The 23,179-nt window shown below is 41.8% G+C and overlaps 1 protein-coding gene across 6 annotated transcripts in view; it reads left to right on the top strand.

The window, feature by feature from the left end:
• Window positions 1-7,113: 7,113 nt before the first annotated feature.
• znf536 (zinc finger protein 536) overlaps window positions 7,114-23,179 on the top strand; it is a 190,286-nt gene continuing 174,220 nt past the window's right edge. For 2 of the 6 annotated variants that reach the window (XM_047579907.1, XM_047579905.1), the window contains exon 1: window positions 7,114-7,762. The gene's annotated coding sequence lies outside the window, so the exon portion shown is untranslated. Of the gene's footprint in view, window positions 7,763-7,916; window positions 8,508-20,916; window positions 21,044-23,179 lie in introns of those variants that run through there. The other 4 variants (XM_047579908.1, XM_047579904.1, XM_047579910.1 and 1 more) reach the window with 3 other exon arrangements.

The raw sequence follows: 23,179 nt of genomic DNA, 5'->3' as shown, positions 1-23,179 counted from the left end.
TTTTTAAAAAATATATATTAACAAAGGATCAGATTACCATTTGAAATGTGAAAGCGATGAACTCTCATAGAATTATTCCCAGCTGTGCACCTCTCCGGTCTATGGAGCATCATAGCATACTTTAAGTTTTACAACATTATATTTTTAATTATGTTTATTAATTATGTTTGTGTGATATGACACATGCAAACATGACCAATAAGTAAGTAATAAGTAAATATGATTGAAGTAAGCTGTATTTGAGGGAACCAAAGGACGTCGGCTCCCCTATACATGCTAGTGGGATGCTATATTTGAGTTGTGTGGCTAACCATATGCTCATTAACATCCCTTCTTATATGCCCTTAAGCTGTGTCAAAGTCTGTCTAACGACCAGAAACTTCGAACAGTTTTAGTAAGACACAGCCTTGAAACAAGGTATGGCCCTCTTCTCTATAAGGACCATGACTGTATGGCTTTTACAAAAGACCCACTGAGCACTACTGCTTTTTTTTCAGCATCACTATACTGTGCTATTGTGCCAAATCAGTGACATGTTCGAGGTTGCAACAGCTGTATGACTGTGTTGATGGTCGTACCAGTAGCATTTGTCCAGCAGTATTTACACTGTACTCTATGTCCTCACCAGCTTCACTCATCTTGAAATGAATCGAGCAAATGTACCTGTTTCTTATTTCCAAGGCTAGAAGATGGCCTGGAAAGATAGATACTTGGCCAGGAATTTTTTGTGTTTAGTATTCATCTCATAGTTGTAACACAAGGCTCACTTGTCCTTGACTGCTTGTTACAAATAACCCACATAATTCCCACAGGCTCAGAGATAATTCACTGATAATTTAAGGCACTGGTACTGAGTTGCATTTCCCCCTCACACACACAAAAATCAGCACATTCCTTTGTTGTTTTTTCATTGTTTTCTTGCCACTCCTGAGCTGACACTAGTTAGCGTCTCTTTTGTTCTGGGTAACGGGAGACTGTTGCTGAAGTGTACACAGAGGTTAGTGTGACTGAGCTCTTTTGTGGTGTGGCAGAACTGTGCACTTTATCTGCTATTTAGCTTCTCTTTTGAGCGCAGAGCCACATTATCTGCTGATTTAAGGAAGTGCTGTTGAATCAATTCAAGGAGGTAACTACAATGTAAAAAGGGCTGTGAGCACCAAAACCCATTGACAAAAAATAAATAAATGTTAAATTCAGTCCAACACTGAAACTGTTCACAGAACTGTAATCAGACTTTGTGTCTTGTGACTTTCGGTTTCGCAGAACCTACAGCATAGTTGAGTACATTTTGTCCTGGGACACCATGAGGAGATTAATTTTGACTGTAGTTTTACCACCAGGGAGTCAATGTAATCCTGCAGCATTAGAAAAGGGGATAAAATAAGTGGAGATATGAGGATAGGAAAGGAAAAATAAAGAAAAGGAAAGGAAAAGAGGTGAGACTATGGTAGAACATGGGGGGAAGAGTAATCACGTGTGTCCGGCCGAGGTCAGCACTGGTCTGCAGGTTCTAATTATGTGCTAATAGCCACTGAGGAGGTCATTTGGAGCCATTAGCCAGTGCCTGTAGGTAGTTAACGGCCCACAGCATAACCCGGCCTCCTTAATGTTCCCTACGAGGCCGTTAGCGCTCTGTCACCAGCCAGCTAGCTGCCTCGTTACCACGATTAGAAACCAATTGATAGGTAATAGTAAAATATGATAGCACACTATCCAAGAAATATGGACTCTGGTGGAAAGGTGAGACGACAAGAGACAGCGAGTGGTAGTACACGATAGTGTCTATCCACAGTAGTGGAGAAAACAAAATTTCCTCAGCAGCTTAGAGCAACAGCTGAAAAGTTAGGTCAAATGTGAAACTGCACTGACTTGAATGGAGAAAGTTCAAACGCTGTAACTGTGCATGTGACAGTGTAGTTGGTACAGTTAGAGCTTTGCTCTAATTGTTAACTCGTGGATCAGCAGATAAAATTATTCAGTGATACAGCCTGTTTCTCTTTAATAATATGTTCTTTTGGCACCAAAATGGCTTAATTTTTCAGGAAGACAGCAGCATGCATGTAAGCACCTGTTTAAGTAACGAATAGTCACAGTCCCATGTGTACCTACAGTATAGCTAAACATCAAGTTTCCCCAAAACATAATATCTGCTGATCTTTGAGAAACTAAAGATGCCATCATAATACTTCAACATCATTAACCTGCAAGACATTTTAGTGATGTGAAAAATGGGGTTTTAAGGCTCGAGATATACTTGGTTTATCAAACATTCTCTGTGTTGTGAATATAATTGTTTGTCCTATGCGTGTTATTGGAGGATTTTACTGACGAGAACACCAGAGAACATGGAGCAGATATTAACGTACCTAATTATTTAGTAGAACATAAGTCTAAGTGGATCACTGACTGACTAAATATTTTTAACCAACCCTGGCATCTAGTGACTAACCACTGGCAGCATCCCAACTCAGTTTTTCCAATTTCCCCATGTACAGTCATTACAGTCTGAGATTTTTCAGTCTGGACCGCAGTGGAGGACTGCAACTAAAATAGAAAATAGTAGAAGTAGGGGGCGGCTGTGTACGTAGAGCAAGTTGTCCACGAACCGAAGGGTTAGCAGTTCGATCCCTGGTTTGTGCCATACGCCGAAGTGTCCTTGAGCAAGACACTGAACCCCCAGTTGCTCCCAGTGGCCCCAGTGCAACTGGCACTGGTGTGTTAAAGTGTGTGTGCTTGTGTGAGTGAATGGATGGATGTGTATCTGACTGTAAAAGCACTTTGAGTACCTTTGAGTAGGTAGAAAAGCGCTATATAAAAGCAAGACCATTTACCATAGAAGTGCAAAAGTTGAATGTAACACAGCATACACAAATGAAAGAAACAGCGAACAAGTGTAAATAACTGTTGCTACAGAACTTCAATTTTCATGGTTTAATCTCTTGCAGCGCTAGAAAAGAGGGGTCAGCTCATGTTTACCTTGACAAGCTAGTCAGAGAACGAGCCAGTGTACAGAATGAAATTAGTCACAATAAAAAGGATGCTCATTCATTTTGTGTCTGTTCATAAGCATGCGGATCAAGCTGACTTGCAGATATGATCCTTCAAAGTCCAGATATTCCACAGTTCCAAAGTTTGCACCTACGTTCATCTAAACTCTGAAAGTTATTAAAGAATATTCAGCATTCCAGATAACGCACATCTGGAAATGAGTCAAACTTACAAGTAATTTAAAAAAACAACAAAACAAAAAATCAACCAAAACAAGACAATATGTGCATGCATTTTAAGCAACCATCTTTTCTTGATGTTTTGAAGATTTAAAAACTACTTTTTAAACAGCGTGCTGTCAAACAACCTTATGTTTAGTTTAGTTTTTCAGAGATTGCCTTTTTTTTTAAGTGGGCATTGGGTACTTAGTGCTGTGACTTGAATGTAATAGGAACACATGAGAGGCACAAACTGGAACTAAGTAACGATACACAAACACACAGAAATCAAATCAGTATCAAAACAAGGATATTCTAGACCTACTATGAAGAACATTGTTCTTAATCAATTAGAGTCAGATGTTTTCATTTAAATATATTTTATTTCAGCTCTGGGCAGACATTGATTCATATGATTTAAATTAAAATCACACTGGTTATCGGTCAAAGGCAGTATACTTCCTGCCTCTCCACATTCATCAAGCCCAGACGAGTTTGATCTTGAGTATATGCTCTGTCCTGGAAAATAAAGAAATACAGCGCTCCCTGAAGAATCACAGATTTGTCTGTGATGAAATCTCCAGGCCCGGCTCTAAATATTTGCCTGTGCTGTATTTGTGTGAGCATTTCATTAACGATCAGAGCTGACAAACATGCACACTCATTGACCCCAGTCATCAGGGGAGAGCCTGAGACAGTAGTGTGTGTTTAGTGTGTATTTGTTGAAAATGTAAATGCCTCACATGAGGAATTGATGTCACCAGCAGAGGAGACGATTGCAGTGGAAATGAATCTGGTGTGGTAAACATTTTCCATAGCCAGCGCTCCTGGCTGTTATTTAAGGCCCTGTCAGAACTTGAAAGTGTAATTGATACAAATTCTAAAGTTTAATTTTTAAAGTTTACAGTCACAGAGGGTTCAGAGCTTCAGATTGTTTAAAATTGCACTCACTCTCTTTTCATTATAGCAGGATAGTCTGAAAACATTTGTTCATCAAAGGGTTGCTACAAATTAGACTTTGAGAAACTCAATTTGAAGTAAAGAAAAGCATCTATTTTCCTCTGGGGGAAGCCAAAGTCTTGGCTGTGTTTGCATTTAAATATAAACTGGGCACAATATCTGGCTTTAAAGACGCATGCAGTCATCATACAGACACAGACATGGACACACACACTACACTTGCCATATGCACATACTCACCCTTGACTACATAATTTGGTAGCTCCCTCTAAACCCGTGCAGGCAACAGCATGAAAACCTTGCTATCGTATTGCACCCACGGTCTTAGATTGTTGTGTCTACTTCCAGTTGAAATTAGCAATAAAGGCCTCTGGAGATGTTGCGGAACAGGAGGGCATGTTGTTAATCTGGTCTTGGTAAGGAGCAAAGACAGACAGAGAGTCAGAAAGACATGGCCAGAGCAGTGGAATAACATCTTAATCTATCTGAGAAGTGAACAGTGGCCGGTCTGTTTTTGGAGCACACTGTCTTGGATGACTCCCAAGCAGAGGGGCAGGGAGCGGAGCCATCTTCAGCTGCTAGTCACTAACATGGCAGTAATAAGGCAGTGATGACCCTCCCAGGACTGCCGGCCAACAGTCCCTCTGCCTCCTATCCCTTCAGCACACACACACACACAAACGCAGGCTGTGCAGTTGAACAGATAATACAGTACAGCACCAAACTTCTCTGTGTGCGATATATTCGTTGATTCTACCCATTCATTTTAAATTAAACCTATTGGCGTGCTGAAAAGCTATCTCACATGCTGAGTAGATTAAAATGTTTGCTGCTAAGTTTTGTGCTGTACCGCGTAGACCTAAATGTAGTAACAAAAACAATAACAACAGTAAAAGCTGACATTAATTTATTCACCAAAGTGTTCACAGAGAGCGCACAAATAACTAGTCATCATAATTTATAATCTTTAATGCAAATGTAGAGGTAAAGCAGTACTCAGGGCTGAAAGAAGTGGATGTGAAGCTGTTGCACTTGTTGCAGTAATACATCAGAGTTTCACGTTACAGTATCAATCACACACACCATTCATAAAAATATTGTTAATAATTGTTTCATCTAGCCTGTAAATGATGGGAATAAATGCATTTGCCTAGAAAAACAAATAAATACAATCACAACTAGTGCAACTGATGTTAAAAATGATTTAAAAGCCTCAGACTTAAAGGTGAAGTCAGTCCTCAACCCGTGTCCATTTAGAAAGCAATATCAGTCGTCATTAATATTATTAAAGAATAATGATATTTTCAAAAAGAAGTTGCTTTCATATACTTCATTTCATCACCTTGAAGAAAACACCTGCTTTTCTGCTGACATTAGATTGGTGCTGCTATACAAAGTGCCCTGAGATGAGTATGTTATGATGTGTGTTATGATGCGGTGTAATAAACACAAAACTGAACTGAACTAAATAAAAAAATAAACTTGCACTGCATACAGTTCATTTAAGCCAGTGGGATGCGTGTCAGCCAGTACAATACACCTAGCAGACAGTTTTGCGTCGCTGCTTACACATATATGGTGGTGTGCCTGTGAGAGTACAACACTCACTGCTATGTATTGTTAGAAATTTGCATGCTTAAGTCCATATGGCAACTTCCTTTTGACCTGCTTTCCCATCCCCGATGGATTGTCAGGGCTGTCAGCCGATAAAGAATCACTTGACTTGCTATAACAAGTTCAAAAGGAGCTGATGACGCGCTGTTGATCCATGGAGAATCGGTAAAAGAAACACCCCTACTGCTTGCTGCTATCACTCCCATAGAGATAGCCATATTATTGATGGGGAATGGTTATGCTAATTTCTTTAGGGGAGGAAAACTTTTTTTTTATGTTGGGAAATGCTCAAAAAATGAAGAAAAGAAAAAAGAATTTTAGATGCATCAAACTGAATTCCGTATAACCATTTAAAGGAACAGCATGGCAATCTGATTTTCATAGTGCATAATGAATGTGGAGCATCTTTTAGAGAGAAAAAATATGTTTTGTCTGGGAAGGGAAAGAAAGCCAACACTTAGGAGATCTATTTCTATTAACGTCTCACGGAACACACGGGAGCACACGCACGCACGCACGGGCTCACGAGAGTGAAAGTGAGTGAATCTTTAAAAAATGCAACTTAAAATCAACATCGCCAAAAGAAAAAAAATATCCTAATAAACTCATATATATCTTACATGTTTGACGTATCTTAAAGTTTATAATAATAAAATGCGTGTGCCACAATTTAATATATTCAGTGTGGACGTGAGCTATTTTTGTGGGAAAGTTCTGCTGCAGTTCCTACGTGTAATTAAAATAATTATGATTGTAATGTGATGTAAGGTGCGGATTCTTTTCACCCGCAGATGGAGTGTCATGTGCTCTCTGTCAGAGTGACCATTCACATGTATCTGCCTCCCTCTCGCTCTGACACATACAGGCTGGCACAAGCAGCATGGAGAGGGGACCGGATCATGAGAGCGTGTGTGTGCGCGCCTGTCTGTGTGTGTGTGTGTGTGTGTTATGGGGTGGAAGGGGTGGAACTGGGTTACGCACAGGGCTGTTATGAATATGACCCCGAGATATTCCATTGTGGGCCCATGTCCGGTTCTGCGGACATCTGATAGCATCTCAGTCAGTGGCATTACTGTGCCTCTCGGTTCGACATTTTGAGTAATCGGGGCTGTCTGCCGTCAACCCGCCACTAGCTGTCAGCAGCACCGTCTGTCTGTCTGTCTGTCTGTCTTATCACACTCTTCTATGCACTTACATTATAGAAAACAAGCTGTCCGTGCAATCGAGCACTTGATACTTTTTTTTATTATTACCAAACCGTTCCCATAATTACCCCATAATCATTATATAATCCTTTAACAAAGCCTCCATTGAAGCCCTGTCTTTTGTCAACGCTGGGACACTGAATCTATAATTGCATTATTCAGTCTCTTCCACCCCCCTATAGAAGCATAATATATCAAAACCATCGTACAAGCAGGCTTTTAGTTGCAAGAAACATTTCAGCCTATGCGGGACGTCTCCCTGCCGCCTTGTTTGTTTTTTACGCATTGCAAAAAAAAGTTGTGCCAACTTCAAGTTGAGGGGCTCCTGTTGGAAATATCACCCTCAAACAAGAAAAGTATTAGTTTCATTTGCAGGCAGAGTAGGCGCTTTCAAAAACGTATGTAGAAATTCATCCATTTAAAATGGACTAGTCGTATTATTGACATATCATATTTTCTAATAATTATGTTCATACCATATTGCGCTTTCAGGCAGTAAGAATAAATCGTTACAACACTGAGGGGAAAAAGGCAAAAGCGAGTCCCCGAGGAGCGGTTATGCGTTTGTATGCACGAGGATTGGCAGCACAACGAGGCTTATTTACATTAAATACGCCACAAGGTTACAGTGCAGATAGATGAGCGTCATTTTTATCACTCATTACTTCTCTTAAGCGGTGACTGACGCTCAGGACGCAGAAGAGGAAACACTCGTTTATCCTGGAGTTTCTAAGGCGAGGAGAAGAGGGAAAAGAATCGAAACAGTTTTCTTGAAAGGTAAGAAATTCTACTTTTTGGAGTAATTTGGCGACCTGTGTGTCTTTGCACGAAGGGATGTTATCCGAGCCAATTTTTACCGCTCGGTGCCTAATGGTTATGTACAGAGGGCAGCTTTTTTTTTCTTTTTTTTTTTAAATAAAAGAGTGTTTATGGGCAGTTCAAGGTCAGAAACAAACTAATGGGGTTGTGAATCACCCCTTTCTCTTGCCACGGTAACTGGGGGTATGTAACGACCAGGGGATTATTTCTTTAAACGAGGTTCAGATCACCGCTGGGCTCATCAGCTGCTTTTATCCCCGTCAACGGCGAATACCGCAAGACCAGTCGGCTCTGCTCTCTACAATGGAGTGCCTTTTAACGGTACAATGCATTTCACCTACCAGATAGGGGGAGTCCAAGCTGAAAGATGAAGGGAATATGCTGATGCCGGGCGATCGGCATCAATGCAAACGTTTACTGTTAGCGGACATAGGCTGAGGGGGACAGAAGGAGAGAGACAAGTAATAAAGCCGTGTTTTTCATTTGAAACTCAGGATGCGCGGCAGGGAGCAGTTGTAGAGAGGGGATCGAGGAGTGGACAATCTTTAACAGGTCCTAAGCGCACTTTTCAACACCCCCGTCATCCGACAAGAATATGATCCGGTCAAATCATATGGACATGCCTCATTATTCAATGAACACTATTTCCTACAACGCATCGTTTACGCGCAGGAGTTAGCCGGCGCTTCGCCAAATTTAAAAGGTAAGAAGTGTGGAGCTTATAGTACGCAAGTGGGGTTTTACCGGGTTCTTGGAGTGTATTACTCGCTGGGAAGTCAATTTTGGGAAGGATTGGGGTTGTTTGTGTGGGAGCATCGCAGCGGGGGTCCCTGATGTCTCCCCAATCATGATTAGAAAATAACAGTGCAATTATCTGTAGCGAGTGACGATCGTAAAAAACGACGACAAAACAGCAGCTGGGACCGAGGCATGTGCTGCCCTGTTCGACACCTTGCAACTCAACGCGCCACGGACAGTTTTTATTCTAGCACAAAATAAATTACAGTATGAGTCCCTTATCGGTGTATGTTTCGCTAACACTGCGTGTGCGTAAAAGGCGTTCGGGCGCACGGCTTTGCGGTACACAAATCAGCGGTACAGTGTGAGACTTCTGGAGAAGTCCAGTCGTGTTCCCGTTTAGAGTTTGCACGGAAAAACTTTTTTACCGATACCCACACTTGGGCTGAAAGAAAGCAGTGCAGGAGGGCGATTAAACTTTACCGGTGCGTTTGGCACCACGTGTCAAAACTTGTGAGATGGAAGAAGAGCCGGTGAGACCTGCCATTTTGTGCAGTGATCGACCTCTCTTATGAATAAGCAGCCTCTGCATTATGCTTTGAGGAGACGTTTTGATGGCATTCAGACGAGGGAGGTAAATGTCATATGTGGAGACTAATACGCATATTAGCGGCGGCGAAATGTGACATTTTTGGCAACCGCTGTCACTTTTGATGGGGATAGGGCAGGGGATAGGAGTTTTTGTTTTTTAAGACAGAGGGGGAAAGTTGCTGCGAGTCGCGAGAGACTGATAGGCATCCGTTACTGTGTAAATATAAAATGACGGAGCCCGTAAGCTCATAATTTTCCACGGGATGGAAAAGCTCGAGTGTATGACATGTCATTGCATTCTTCATTTCAGAAGTTTTCCCGTTATAATCTCTAAGAATCTGGGGATTTTTATTTTTAGGACCATATTTATTTTTAGGATATCCTAAATATACAGAAGGCTCAACATCCCCCCCCCCCCCCCCCCTGCGCTGCAAAACCTCTAATCGGTTGATAAATTCCCACACCGAGGCTCACATGTCCGAATATGTGCTCATATAAATGGTCAGAATTGAATTAAAGAAAAAAAAAAACATAAATTGAATTATATGTGGCACCAGGGATGATTAAGACTTGTAATCCCATTTAAACCCTCTGCTTCACCCTGCGTCTTGGGTGGGGAGGACCTGGAAGTCGAGTTGACCCCTGAATGATCTGACCTGGGATATCCACCCACTTCCAACAACTCACAATGACTGTGAATACATGTGCCATCTTTCTGAAAATATTCAACAATGTCTATCTCGTTGTTTCCCTCTGTTTCTCTAACCTTTCCTAAAGTTGTCTTGAGCCAAAAAAGTTGCTTCTTCCTCAAATTCATTGTGCAAGGAAAATGAATAAATAGATGTACTGTGCGAGTTGAGATGCTGTCATTGTCTAAAGGCATGCACAGGGCGGATATTATGTCTGAAATAGTGTCTGGGCGTAAACCCCTTTTGTCAGCTCCTTTCAATCCCTTATTGGAGAAGAAATATCAAATGGATAATTGTCCCCTTTCCTCTGACAGTACAGGCTGCCTCACAGACCTGTTTGCCCTTTACTGCACCTCTCTGCTGCTACAAGTTGAAATGTTGTCATTCTTTTCGAGTGAAATATCTGGGAAGAGACACTGTGTTTAAGAAAAAGGCCTTGCTGTGCAGATTGGCCTGTTAGTGAAATTTATGGAGTGAATTTGGTGTCAAGGCCTCGGTGGTTTCTTTGCAATTTATTTAATATGTTTTATGCCTGCATCTAATTTTTTGTACTTATATTTTAGTCAAGTTATGTTTCGATATGACATACTACTCACTAATTAATTACCCAGTTAATTATAACGTATGCTGCCAATAAAATAACAATTCTTATAAAATATGCAAATATTACTTACTGCAAATCAAATTGATAAATTCTTGTTTACGGTTGAGGTATTGTGGCGTGAGTGTGAGATTTATTACAGCGCAAGAAATGTGACATTTTCTTGTGCTGCAACTTTGTGATCGACGGAGCTCAAAATCTGTTCCTGGGAGCCTGTCTGTAGCGGTCGCCGTTGATCTTGTATTAGTTGCTTTTCCACCTGTGCCTGTGTCAGGGCTGCTAAGGGGGCCACGGGCCGTGACTGAGTGTGCCGATACACATCGCTCAGCTGCAAACGAGGGAGAAGGGGGCGATGAGAGACACGGGGAGAGAGACGCAGAGAGAGCATGGCATGCAAAGGATGGTATCAAATCAGTCCTCCTTTCACCAGGCTGTCAGTCATTCAGTCAGCCCCTCGGTTCACCGTAGAGTAGACCCACTCGACTGAAGCTGCTGTGTTGTCAATCCGACACATGGTAAATTATTTGCACGCTGACATTTTGGAAAAGGGAAGAACAAACAATATTGAAAATCACACACTCATTTAACAAATGCGCATAAAGTAGGCACAGGAGCAGGGACACCCAGTGCCTTTGCAAAAACACGCAAACCCACAGTGAAGTGGTCGCACAAATTACATAATCTAGCGGTACAGAAAATATGTGTGTATAATCTATTAGACAACACATAATTCCAGTTATCCTGTGCCCTCTGATATATGCATCTGTAACATCATGCAGTCCACAGTCAGACAGACAGCCTCACTGTGGCTACTTGATCCCCTTCTCATGTAATTACGGGGAGAGGGCTCCAGCTGTACAGGCTGCAAGGCCAGGGTTCCCAGTCCACTGGGATCAGGGCGGTGGTGGGCAGGCAAGATCAGGCCAGCTCTGCTCATCAGCCAGCCATTAATTGATATGTGCAGTCATTGTGAAAGCAGCCCCCACCCCCTCCTCTCTCTTACCTACTGGGTGAATGGCTGTGGATACTGGCTGTGTTATTTTTTCTTCATTTCCATTCTGGTTCTGATCTGTCCTGTCTTCCTCCCTCTGCCAGCAAGGCGAGGAGGCAGCGTACACTTGTTCCAGTGTGTCTGTGTCCCGCAGGGGGAAAGAAAGGTGCTGGAGGGACTGTAGCACACAGGCGTTATGCTGGGTTGAGCCTTGTAGTTCCATGCCCTTGATCTCCAGAGGTCAAGCCAGAGAGGGGAAGATGTTGGCAAACTGCAGTTGCCGTATGAAGCTGATATGACAAGCAGACCTACGCACGCAATCAAATATCAATCCAGTCTGGATCGCTTTGACCAAAACTATCACACACTAGATTACACAAATTAGACAGAGAACTCAAACAGTAATATATTTGAATTGTGAAATCATTTTTTTTTCCCCTCCCCACTACGAGCACAAAGGGAGTGACGGCAGACAGGAATTATGTTTTTGTTCCACCGTGGTGATAAATCAAAATGGACATGGATGAAGTTTTTTTAAGACATTTGTTGTTCTGACCTTTTCCATAATTACGCATGTTTAGGATCTTATTTTGTGGAATGAATTTGTAATGAATGAATTTCGTGAACCGAATGCAGGCGTTGATGTCTCAAAGCCTGTCGTGTTCCAGTGATTTCTTAATCAAAATTTCACACGTTGCTTATTATTATTATTTATTTATTTTTAAAATGACAAAAATAAACCGGACCGTTAAGGAATCTTAAAGAAAGTGCTTTGACTCAGATTATGATCATTCTGAATATTAAAAGAAATTTGAAATATGGAAGATGCCATTAGCTGCAAATAAATGGGCTATCAATATAAATGTGGCTGTGTGACTGGTCAGACTTTAATTACTGTTTAAATAAGGCTTAATGTACACTTTATCTGTTGTGTGCACGAGTGGTGTATTGCAAGGAAAATCCCATTCTGTGTGAATCAGTATCTTAACTATGAGTGTAAATTTTTTCTGGTGTGTTCTTTACCCTGAACGCTTGATAAGAAAGGGGGGTGGAGATGGAGGAGCAGTGGGGTGGACGGGTTGGGGTGACGGTGGTGGTGGGGTAATCATGGACGTCAGTTTGATCTAAGAATAAAGAGTGTGGGGCAGATGAGGCGCTGACAGATAGGCTTGACTCAGTCCTCTCATGCCGGGGTGCCATCACAAGGAGCGTCTGCCTGTCTGGGCAGCCGGGGGAATTGGGGTGGGTGGTGAAGGCTGGTGAGGTCTGGATGGGAGTGAGGAAAAGTAGAAGTCGGAGTGGTCTCAGAGGGAGAGCTGGGCAAGGAGATGGGTGCAAGGAGGATGTTTTTTTTTTTTTCTGAAATCTTATTCTTCATCGCAATCTTCTTATCAGGAGTCACAAGCTTTGTCCAGTAAATCTGACAATGTGCACGCATGCACGTCAGCGCATGTGGGAGTTTGAATTTGTGACAGTGTGTTCTCAAATCCAGTGTCCAGACCGTGCTCTGACCTTGCCCTTTCTCTGTGTTATCAGTAGGCACTCATATCACCAACAAGGAATGTGTCCTGAAAAAAAAAATGCCTTGTCCTCTCTAGCCGCGATAGTTCTTTTTTTGTTTTCCCTCGGCTTCCCTGCGGAGCCTCCTGGCATTAAGGCGTTATTGAGTTTGGCTTTAGTTTGGCATTTTTTTCCTCAAAGTTTGTTAGCGTTTTGGATTTAAGGATGCGTCATGCAATGTCAGGACTGTTTTCCCTTTTGATGTGTCGAACGGCACTGTGTTTTCAGCCGTGTCATTTCCACAGACAACAGCTTAACACAAACAGGCAAGCACACATCAATCAGAGGTCCTGAAGCAGAGAATTGTTACTGCTTAACATTCAGCCCTGCTCAGCTAAGACAGTGGTAAATACCTCCAGTCTTCATGAGACGGAACGTTCTATGTGTGTGCGCGAGGCAGGTTATGTCTGTTACCCACTTCGCATACCATCACAGACTGCAAGGCGCATGTCATGTCTGCTCTTTAGCTTCTCTGCGTCTTGGATGTGACCTCTGTAAACTTCCAGACCTCTGCTAATGAGCACGCCAAAGTAGCATGAGATGGAGGGAGAGGAAAAGAGAGAAACGGTAGAGGAAACGGAGGGGAGAAAAGGGAGGGTGTGAGAATGCTGGAGAGAACTCCTGCACCTTTAATTATGATCAAGAGGTTTTCACCAAAGGACGGAGGCGTTCCAGTTCTGTTGCACTCGTAAATCTGGCCCCGGATGCCGTATATTGTGTCGAACGATTACTGTACACCATTATAGTGCATATTCAACTGCCTCTCCAGCACCTCATTTGCATAATTGGATCTTTAATGAAACTTGCCTTGTGGAACAAAAAATACAAAAAGAAAGATGAAAAAAAAAAGTGGTTTGGTGGCGATGGTGGTGGGGTTACATAAAGATAAATGCTCCATGAAATATTTGTCGACTTGTTTTTTAACGCGGTTTTGGGGAGATTCGAAATATATAAGGAAGACAGAGAAATAAGAAGAGGGAGAAAAGTGACCTGGCCAGGCCCAGGCACTCACACATCAGCGGCAGTGCTACAAATAGGATGAGAAGTGACTGTGAAAGCTGTACATTCCCAGCCAGGTCTCGCGGGTTAAGACTACAATAGCGGGATATTCTCTTGCCCAGGGGGGATTTCAGCTCCTCTTCTGTCGACACTCATTGCACCAACTTGTTACTCAGGGAAGATGGCTCTTTTGTAGAAGAGCCGATTCCACGCTCGCCTGGTGGAATTCCTCTGTTGCAAATATTTTGACAAAGACTAATCAGGAGCCGTTGTTTTTTTTATTCTCTAGTTTTTGAGGTTGTGGGGAGGTTGCTTAGTCTCGTTGCGGTAACCGAGCACCTCGGTACCATTCTTAAATATGCACGTGGATTATTTATTTTAATTGGTGCTGTTTCAATTAAACTCCTTTTTTTTCAGTTTGCGTTTGGGTGATTGACTAAAAGTTGGCATTCTGTCTACTATTTGTATCTGTATAATTTGCTCACTAAATTTCAAATATCCTGTTTCCTTCGGCCTTCAGGGGTGAAGGTTAAGATTAATGCCAATGTGATGTCTGTGGTGATATTAGTGGGTTATTTGTCTTGTCTCGCTGAAGGATCGGCTGCTTAAAACGGACTGTCGGATGGAAAAAAAGAAAAATAAACATCACATTTTAATCAACGTGTCACAAGGACTATTAGGTAGCTCTCTTGTTTCTGCTGTGAGTGCTCCTCTACTCCAGAGTGGGACAGCCAGTTGTTAATCGAGTGCTAATGTTAAAAAACAACTAAATGTTGATGGTGCGTTAAAGCATTTGTGCGTGCTTAGCTGCCTGCAAGCAGTGATCTCTCTCTCCCTCTGTGTGTGTGTGAATGTATGTTTCCACTCAACATCTGTGGGAGTGGATCATGTGTCAAAGCGGTTTACAGGTGGTTTGTGGGGCAGAAGCTCTGTAGAGAGGTGCAGGAAAGGCAGGCAAGGTTCAAGTACCTCAGAGGCTCTGATCGCGCTGAACTGAGCAATCCCAGCATCTGAGAGGACCCTTCAAAAGCCTCCTTATCGCGCTCCTCACTACACCATTTCACTCTTTTTTTCCTGTCTCTCTGCCGCAGCCCCCGTCATTTCTCCATCCCCTTTCCAAATCAAATTTTTCCCATCTATCACCAGCTTTTTATTTCTCCGTTTTTTCCCCTCTCACTCCTTATTTATACCATCTGCCACTCAATTTGTGATTCTTTATCATTACTGATGACTGGTTGCTGAAAATGACAATAAGTTACTTACTGGCACTGGAGCTTCGTCTTTAAACGATCACGAATCGAAAAACTTTACCAGAAAATAATTATAGACGGAGAAATAATTCATGGAGAGAGAGAGATGTCTTGTCTGTCATCTTTGGTTAATGGTAGGCTAATTATGAGATCAGATGGTACAGTTCAAGTTGATTATCCTCTAGACAACCATCCCCCAGTCAAACGGGAGGAACCGGTGAGTTTGTTCCTTGATCCTATGGGTGTCTCCTGCAAGTTACAGGAACAAGCTGGTTTGGATGGTACATCAGTTCCACACATCCTGACCTTTCACAAAAATCTGACAATTACAATGCCTTTTCTGGTACGACAAGAGGCTGTTAAATCATGCAAAACAATTATGATGACTCTAGTGGACAGCTTTGATGCCCCATGATGTTACAGGCGCTGTTAAAAAAGTAAAGGTGTAAAAGGGTTTATTTTTTTTGTTGTTTTTTTTTTTAATTGGCAAGATCTGAATATACCCTCGATTATACAATTGCCACTCAGAAAACAATCCTATTAGTCTACTAAATATCACATCCAAGGAATGGTAGGCTCCGAGGCAAGGAATTAAATATACAATAGAGAGAGTGATGACAGGACAGAGTGGGAAAAAATACTTAGCGAGCAACGCGGCGAGCAGAAGGAGAGAACGAGCGAGGCAGAGAGACGCAGAGGAAGGATGATATACTTAACGGTATCTGTAGGCTTCCCTCTGAACAAGCTGCTGCCACAGATCCTGGGAGCCTGCATTGATAAATTCAGTTTGATAAAAGTCACTGAAATGCCGGCCTGTCTGCACACCTCTATTAAGCGCTGGTACATTTGTCACAGCCAGTGGAAGTCAACCAAAGGGTTTTAATGTCACATCAGGCTGAATTAAAGACTCAATCGAAAGCTGTGAGAGCTTTAAGTTTTTATTTCAAGTGACAGTAGTGGTGGTACAGCTGTGGCTGGCGCTAAAGATTACTGGGCTCCAGTTGATCAAGGCAGTCGTTTTACATTTTATATTTGTCTTTTGGGAATTTTGTGATTATTTGCTGCTCATTTTAGCCTGGATGCTCATTTTGTATCTGATGACTTTGAGCAAGGGAGGGGGAGTGTGTTTGTGTACTCTGTGTGTGTGAGTGTGTGTATGTGCCTGGGTATGCATAGGGTGGGTGGGGGTATTGGGGTTGAGCTCATCTCACGTCTGGTATTATTTTTCTAATTTATTATTATTATTATTATTAATCAAGAGAAATTAGATCTGTGTTGCATTAATCATCAACCGTCCTTAATATAGCAAACTGAGGGAGCATTTAAAAAGGCTGCATTTAAAAACACACAGCTTTCCCCTGAGAAGCCCTTTAATACCACATTACTGTTTTACATTTATGCAAAAGTAAATAAGTAAACCCAAAAGGCAAATGAGCATTCCAGGCTTTAAACACACAGCCTTCTGTAAACGTCTGGCGCAGCCACAACCACATCTCCGAGGCGTAGCTGCTGAGAGACGAAGCACTGCTACTGTGTTTCTTTTTTTTCTCTTTTTTTTTTCTTAAAAAAAAAAGGTAAATACGTCTCTTCTTGTTTATGTTTGCCCTCATTTGAGGAAAAGGTATTCAAAACCAATTTCTATTTTTAATATTTTTTATTTTATGGAACATCATTACTGTGAGACAGCAAAAGGCCTCAGAGAATATTACACAAGCTTAGGGACTGTACAAAAATGAATAGACAGGATCCTTGCCAGTGTTACAACCAAATATTGGACACCCTCCTTCCAGACATTTCAGCTTGTAACACTGTAACATAATAAAACTATAGCAGCTTTCAGGTTTTGAGTAAAGAACAGGTAAAGAAAGAGTTGTTACATTCCTGGAATGTGAGGACCACGAATGGTCCGCATTCTTGTGGGCGCCGCAGAGCTTGGGCACCACAATGTCTAAAAAACAGCCTGACTTTTGAATAAATAAAATGTGATGTAGAACATATAATGCAAACTTGGATCATATGATAATCCATCAACATATTGTATAACAAAGCACGTTAAAATTCCATGCAATTCAGCTTCCCATCCCTATACAGCAGGACATGTGTAGGTTTGCGAGAAAGAAACCTGCTTAATTGCACAATATACTGATGACACTGATGCATTCATTCTGCTGTCTACAGAGCCTTATTGTTTTGGCACCTCCACCGACCATCCGTTGCTTATAAAACAACTCCTAATAAACGTGAACTTAATGAAATTCATCTAAAATAACTGATCCTTCCCTCTTTTTCTTGCATCTCCTTTTTCTGTCCACGGACACACTCTCACAAACAATCAGTTGATCACACCTGGTGTTTTATTTAATTAGGTAAAACACACATTACACGTGTGTGGGCGCACGCGTGTGTGTTTGTCTAAGTGCATTTGCTCGCCAGGAGCTGTCAGTCTTTCATGAACTACTTTAAAAGGTGTTGTTCGAGGTGGGAACTAAATACTATTTATCTATTATTTATCTCGGTTATTACTGGGGTTGAATTCAAAAAGAAAGCTCTCTGATGTGGTAGAATTCCCTGGGCGACTGGCTCTTTCCTTTAATATCTCTTTTTAAGTCGTGAGATGTGCTCGCACCTCTGCTGTAAAAGAAACCTTTACAGATCTCCTACAATTTCCGACAGTCTTCTGGAATCATCTTTTTTATTTTTATTTTCAAATGGCCCACCTAATCATCTTCTCTCTCCCCAGCCCCGCTACCCTCCACCACCTCCTACTCATCTTCCTCTTTCTTTGTTGTTTTCATCCATGGCTTTTGTTATTATTATTATTATTATTCCTCATCGTGAGCTGCAGTTGTTTTCTTTGCCTCAGAACTGCATTTTATCTCCTTTGTTGTGTCGTTCACGCCGTTCGTAGTAATGGGGAGAGAGTTAAGTGGAAGTGCTGGGGCTCGAGCCCTTGTTCAGCTTGTCTGTCGGCTGCTTTGGTAAATACGACTGTCAGATGTGCACAGATAGAGCGATAGAGAGGGGATGGAATAAACATTTGAAGCATATTCATCCATGTTGTGGTTGATAGCCATGATAGGCTCAAAGGGTAAGAGGGAGTTCAGACAAAGTTTGTTCACTGTTAAAAATGTGTGTCCTGAAAACTTTGAGTTCATTGTCAGCAGTCTATGGCACCTATTAAACAAAAAAGAAAGGGACATGAAAGATTTCACCATGTGTCAGTTTGGACCGTGTATAATTATAACTCTGGATTTAAGAAGAGATTTTCTACCAAATCACAGAGAGGGAAGTTATTTTTAAATGATAAGCCAAGTTTATGACAGATTAGGTGTAGGTTTGGTCATTTCTAACGTTTAGGATAACACTGTACTCAGTCAAGCAGTTGGTTCATCAATGCATTGAGTCAGCCTTACTGCCAGCATATATCAGTAACTGCATTCATTTACAGATCAAAACACAAGTTTCCTGCCAATGACCATTATGAAAGACTTCTGAAACAATGTTTGGTCCGTTGCTTTAAAATTATGGAAAGAGATTTTACAATCTCCCCTTACTAGCAAGGTTGCCTCTGTAAGTAAGGCAAAGCAGATGGTCATTTCCATAAGCTTTTGGATTTTTTGGTAAACATGATCAACTTTTTTTTTTTTTTTTTTTTGCTTAACATCATCATTTTAGCGTTGTCATTGTGCGTATGTTAACATGAGCCACGTTTCCACTGCAGGAACATTCCCTAGATACTGGGAACCTTTGGAGTCTTAATTAAGCTCTGGGGGAATTATTTAAAACCCAAAAAGTGAATCTCTAAAATAGCTCATGGAATCAGTTTGCTTGATTTAATTCAGCGTTCACTCTGCTGCTATGTCACATCTGTTTTCCAGCATTGACTTCATGACACATTTGTAACACAGTAACTCATGATCAGCGGCATTGCTTGAATCAGTTTAATGGGTTTTTTTTGTTTTGTTTCGTTTTTTAGTTTTTTTTTCTGCCATTATTGTAGAATAGTCACTTGCACCTCCATCATTTACTGGATTTGTGTGGAGCAGGTTGCTGTGTAATCATAAGCAAACATGATGCACTAATGTCAGTGGACTGATTGGTCTTTGTGGGTCTTAAGACTAGGATGAAAACTAACGTACAGCCAGCAGTTGGAGGGAACCTTTTACTTACTTGACATAGTTCCTGGCACCAAAGGTTCAGGGTACTTTCAGTGAAAATAAGATGATCCAGATATTAACTTTGAGCTAAAAATCCCACTGGGTCTAAATATGTTAAAATAATTAAAATAGTCTCAAATCTTTCAAAACTTCCTTACACCATCTGACTAAACGTTTGACCATTTGTCTGGCTTCGTTTATTGCTGTGCCTTGCTTATTTGATCCATTACCATTATGTTCCTAGATCCCAACAAATACTTTGCTGAGTAAAACCAATCTCTAGAGAACTGAAGACTGTATTTTTAAAATGAGATCCTATGAAACCACAGTTATCGGTTCAAAAATGGAATGTGCTGGAGGAGTCGTTAAATTGCTGAAATTGCTAAGCAGTCGCATCTAAAGCAAACTTTTGTGTATGCATGTTGATCTCGTTCCTGTCCTGACTGAATGCTTCCACACGTCACCCTGCCTGTGACCACCTCCACTGTCACTGGAAGCTGCCCCCGCCCCATCCATTTGTGATCTCGCCCACCCACCAACAGGACAATCACATGGCAGAGCTGCTTCGGATTAGAAATAGAAGAGGTTTGCTCTACAAATCTGAAGTTGAGGTAGAGTTTATTTCTTTCTCCCCCTCTTGTAGCTTCCATCTCCCTGATTGCCGATCAGCCCCTGAGGGCTTTGAGGCGCTTTCGCTAGATCCCTGTGATTAGAGTAAATGGCCTCCCCCCGTTTTGCCAGAGATCAGAATTGGTTAGCGGGGCAGGAGCGAGGTGGACTGAGAAGAGCGGGGTGAACAGCACAGGAGAACACTGTAGCGTGGATGTGGGAACTGATGGAGGGAGGACGAGAGAACAAAGGACAAAAGTAGAGAAACAACAAAAGTTGATGGTTTGACTGTTGGTCAGTGTCTGTGATATAGCTCCACTGTTTCCCATTTCATATGTGGTGCCAGCAAGTATACCAACTGCAACATTTGAGGTGCAACTTGTTATTTTCTTGGATTTTTTGTTAAATATTAAAAGAAATCAGGAAAGTGATAATTGATTTGGCAATGAAGTCCTCTTCTCAAAAAGGAGGTGTCACTGCCTTTGGTGAGTGGGTGATTGGGTTCCCGGAAGCGTACTGTACGTTGCTTCTACCTGTAAGAAATGCGCTTTTCTGCAGTTTACTCTCTCTCTGACTACGATACGTATTAGTACCTGTGTCAGTGTGTGTGTGTTTCAGTGACTGTTGGGAGGAAGGGGTTGGGGGGTGGGGGGGCATCTGATTCACCCATTACTTGTGTTCATGTGGAGCCCGGCAGAGGTCAGTCTCCTCCTCAACACCCCTTTTTCATCCAATTTCTGAGGCTGCGGGCGGCCGCTTGCCGCGCTTTTGTTGCCGGAGGTAATCTGTGAAGTGATCTTAATTATGGAGGTTCGGCCTGTTCCACTCTTCCCCCCACCTCTTCCTCCTCTCTCTCTCTCTTTTTCCTCTCTTCCTCTCTGTACACGCTTTTAATCAAACAGTGTAGTTAGCTCGTAATGAGGGCGAAGGAGCACGTGCGCTTCTGCTTACACATGCTGCGAGGCTTCGAGGAGGAGGCGAAAGAGGAGGATGAAGAGAGTGTGGAAGGATGGGAAGAGTGGCAAGACAAACGATTATACAGTTTCCGTGACAGGTTTGTCAAGAAAATTTTATGGAAATTTGTAATTTGTTCTAAACTCAAAACGGAGCGGTGTGAGAAGTAGAGTTTGAATTTATGGACTACGATAACAATTCTAAAAATAGAAATAATTAGTTTGAAGCCTTTCAGGATAAACATACTGTGTCTGTAGATTTTATAAATGTCATTAAGAATTACAAAACAGTTTTGACCTCGCTGAATAGATGAGCGAAAGTAATGTGGGAGACGATGTTCAGATCTTCCAATCAATGTTTTTTTTTTTTTTTTTAAGAATACGCATTCTGACTGAAAACATTATTTTGCAGCGCAGAACATGATAGAACACTAACAGCTGGATTTGTGGTTATGTGGCTGGGACTTATTTTATATAGTTATAGTTTATGCTAATTTTAGACCACTGACACAACAGCTGCAATTTAGCCTTTCTTCTAAAATCACGTCTAAAACAAAACAATTAGGTGTAATTTGTAACAAGAAAAATAATAAATCCGTAATAATAAAAATACCTTAATAAGACAAAATTAAGAGATTAAAAAACAGTGACAATGGCTAAAAGGGGGATTTTGGAAGGCCTGGAGGGAGATAGAAAACGAGCCAAAGGGAGCAAAGGGGGGCAGTGGGGGTTAGAGAAAGAGGGAGTTAGATGGATCCATTACACATAAACAGCCTAGGCATTGATGAGATGATCCGACGAGGATTAGACCAACAATCCTGATGGACACTGAAAAGGTGACCACATGGGGAGGGCCATGTGTGCATGTCTATATGTGAAAATGAGTGTGTGTGTGCGTATGTGGCGTATAACACAATAGCATATGCCGTATGCCTACATTATCACACCCAGCCCAGTGCTACGAGCCGTTTCCAGGTCACAGGGAGGTCAAATGGCAGCGGCTGGGGCATGAACGTCAGTCAAGTCACAGCTTTTCCCTGAAATGCACTATTATTTATGAGGCTAATACCATAAACGTAAGCAACACAGGTGTTGTAATTGTTATTTAATGCAGTCTTTGAGTTTAACTTATTAAATAAGAGAATATATTCTGGGTTTTAAGAGATTGTGAGTTAAATTGGTAAGGTATTTTTGTTTTTTACTTTTTGGTTGTAGTTATATACAAACAAATAAATGAAATCAAATAATTAATCCATTAGGATTCACATTCATTAATTTCTAAACTGTGTAAGACTCTTGTACTACATCAGCCTGGTGTCGCCATGAAAACTGAGGTAACGCAATGTTGAGACAATCTTTTTTTTCTGCAAGATAGTTTGTGGGTTGTATGCAAATGATGTGTGTGTGTGAACGTATATGTGTGTGTCTGTGTGTGTGTGTGTGTGTTTGTGTGTGTGTTTGTGTGTGTGTGTGTGTGTGTGTGTGTGTGTGTGTGTGTGTGTGCGTGTGTGTGTACTACAGTGAGGCTGCTAATTCCTTCAGGGTCAAGAGGAGGGGCCGGGGTTAAATGCTGTGACAGGGGAGGTCAACGGTGATTAGCTGCCATCTGAACTAATGGCTGGATGCTGAGAAGGAGAGGAGAGAGGAAAGAGGAGAAGAGGAGGGGTGCTTACATTTGAGTTGCCAGTTTGTTGAAATCATTGTGTGTCATCGTGTAGAACAGTCGTCCCCCTCCCCTTCTTGTTTTTACTCAACCCCCTCTGTCCCCTGCTTTCCTCATGTCCTTATATTATTAAAGGTTGCCTCTGTGCTTAAGAAAGGCAAAGCAGATGGCCCTTTTCATAAATCATGCTTATAAGATGATTATAGGCGTCGCCACCCACCATTCTCTCCTTCCCTTCACATACAGCACTGCAGTGATTACAGTTTTCCTCAAGGCCTGCTAATATGACTGTGTTTTTAAAAAACACAAAGACACCAGTTAAATGCAGATTGTTTTACTGACCAGAGGAAGTGAAAGGAGACACCACCGTTTGATCTGTGAAAGTGGCAAAAAGTCAACAAAGATGACAAGACAGAAATAGAAAAATGGAAAGATAAAATTCCGCGTCGCCTCTTCTCTCCTCCCAACTCTCGTCATCAGCGTTACCCCCCCCCCTCCACACACACACACACACACACTCTTGTTATGTTCCTGATCTTGGCGCAAAGTTGCTCAGAACAGGATGTTAAATATA

Source organism: Mugil cephalus, chromosome 3, assembly GCF_022458985.1.
Source record: "Mugil cephalus isolate CIBA_MC_2020 chromosome 3, CIBA_Mcephalus_1.1, whole genome shotgun sequence".
NCBI lineage: Eukaryota > Metazoa > Chordata > Actinopteri > Mugiliformes > Mugilidae > Mugil > Mugil cephalus.
Note: the sequence above shows the minus strand (reverse complement) of the source record. Positions and strands in the feature narration are given on the sequence as shown.